Source organism: Apium graveolens, chromosome 11 (assembly GCF_009905375.1).
Source record: "Apium graveolens cultivar Ventura chromosome 11, ASM990537v1, whole genome shotgun sequence".
In the NCBI taxonomy this organism is placed as follows: Eukaryota; Viridiplantae; Streptophyta; class Magnoliopsida; order Apiales; family Apiaceae; genus Apium; species Apium graveolens.
In genome coordinates, this window is record NC_133657.1 from 81,607,494 (window position 1) to 81,609,608 (window position 2,115).

At 44.4% G+C, this 2,115-nt stretch overlaps 1 non-coding gene across 1 annotated transcript; it reads left to right on the plus strand.

The window, feature by feature from the left end:
• Positions 1-1,343: 1,343 nt before the first annotated feature.
• LOC141698810 (small nucleolar RNA R71) lies at positions 1,344-1,450 on the plus strand. The gene has a single exon (XR_012565311.1). It is a non-coding gene; the product is annotated as a small nucleolar RNA R71 (small nucleolar RNA).
• Positions 1,451-2,115: the final 665 nt, after the last annotated feature.

Genomic DNA, 2,115 nt, shown 5'->3' on the forward strand with positions numbered 1-2,115 from the left:
AAGTAATGGAACGGTCAGCCAATTGTAGCGACATGTATGTGGGTTTTGGATTAGGCAGATCCATCTTTTTAAAGATCGACAACGGCATCAGATTAATGCTTGCTCCCAAATCACAAAGGCACTTGTCAAAAGTCAGTTTGCCAATGGTGCAAGGAATGGTGAAGCTTCCTGGATCTTTCAGTTTTGGTGGTAACTTTTGCTGCAGAACAGTGCTGCATTCTTCCGTGAGAGCAACGGTTTCAAGGTCATCCAGTTTCACCTTCCTTGAAAGAATAGTCTTCATAAACTTCGCATAACTAGGCATTTGTTCCAGAGCCTCAGCGAAAGGTATATTGATGTGAAGTTTCTTGAACACCTCTAGAAACTTTCCGAACTGTCTATCCAGCTTTTGTTGCTGCAATCTCTTAGGAAAAGGTGGTGGAGGATAGAGCTGTTTCTCCCCTGTATTAGCCTCAGGCAGAGTGTGTTCAACAGTAGTCTTCCTTGGTTCCGCCGCTTTCTCCTTTTGCTTAGATTCTTCATCTCTAATTTCAGCTTCTACTTCTTTTGCCTTTTCAGCATCAGCCACTTTTCCAGACCTTAAGGTAATAGCCTTGACTTGCTCTTTGGCTTCCTTCCTGCCTGGTACTTCCGTGTCACTGGGAAGAGTGCCAGGTTGACGATTGAGCACTGCATTGGCTAATTGACCGATTTGATTTTCCAAGGTCTTGATAGAAACCGCCTGACTCTTGCACAACAACTTAAGTTCCTCAAAATCAGCACTAGTAGGTGCAGCTGTACTTCCCTGTTGAGGATATGATTGCTTTGTAACATACTGCTGTGGTTGCTGGAATCCAGGTGGGTTAAACTATTTACTCACTCCTTGCTGATATGGTGGCTGAATAGCATTCTGATTATTCCCCCAGCTGAAATTTGGATGATTTCTGTTGTTAGGATGATAGGTCGCTGGCACAGGCTGCTATTGTCGCTGATAATTATTCACATACTGAACAGATTCGTTGACAAGAGAACACTGATCCGTAGCATGAGAACCTGCACAAAGCTCACAAACCATAGCTATTTGATTGACTCCATATGTAGCCAGAGAATCAACCTTCATTGATAGCACTTGGAGCTGGGCTGCAATAGCGGTGGCTGCATCAACTTCCAGAATACCTGCTACCTTGCCTGACGTCATCCTCTGAGTTGGGTTTTGATGCTCATTCGCAGTCATCGTCTCTATAAGATTATACGCCTCAGTATAGCTTTTAGCCCATAAGGCGCCTCTAGCTGCTGCATCGAGCATGGGCCGAGATTGGGCCCCCAAACCATTATAAAAACCAGTGATCACCATCCAATCCGGCATTCCATGATGTGGACATTTTCTCAACATTTCCTTGTAGCGTTCCCAAGCCTCGCACATAGACTCTGTAGGTTGCTGTGCAAACTGAGTAAGAGCACTCCTCATAGCAGCAGTCTTTGCCATCGGATAAAACTTCACCAGAAACTTTTGCGCAAGATCTTGCCACGTAGTGATGGACCCAGCTGGTTCAGAATGTAACCAGTCTTTAGCCTTGTCCCTTAGTGAAAATGGGAAAAGCCTCAACTTGATAGCCTCATCAGTCACACCATTATACTTAAAAGTGCTGCAGATCTCGACAAAATTCCTTATGTGCATGTTGGGGTCTTCAGTTGCCGCTCCTCCAAAAGAAACAGAATTCTGCACCATCTGAATAGTGCCCGGCTTGATTTCAAAGGTGTTAGCTTGAATAGCCGGATGAAGGATGCTTGACTGAATGTCATCAATTTTGGGTCGAGAAAAATCCATAAGAGCTGGATCAGCTTGAACAATACGATCTCCCATGTTTACTGGTTCTTTCTGCTCAGTTCCTGAATCCGAATCCTCAAAATCTAACTTCTCCGGAGTATCAAGAACTTCGTCTGTCTCCTCAGCTGTATCTAAAGTCCTCTTGCGAGCACGAGAACGAGTTTGCATAAACGCTTGCTAAAGTACCTGAAACACAACCGGAAAAAATAAGTAACTACTACATCCTAATCACTGAGTCCTAATGACCAATGATGGTAAGTACATAAACTAAACAAATACGTCGAGTCCCCGGCAGCGGCGCCAAAAAC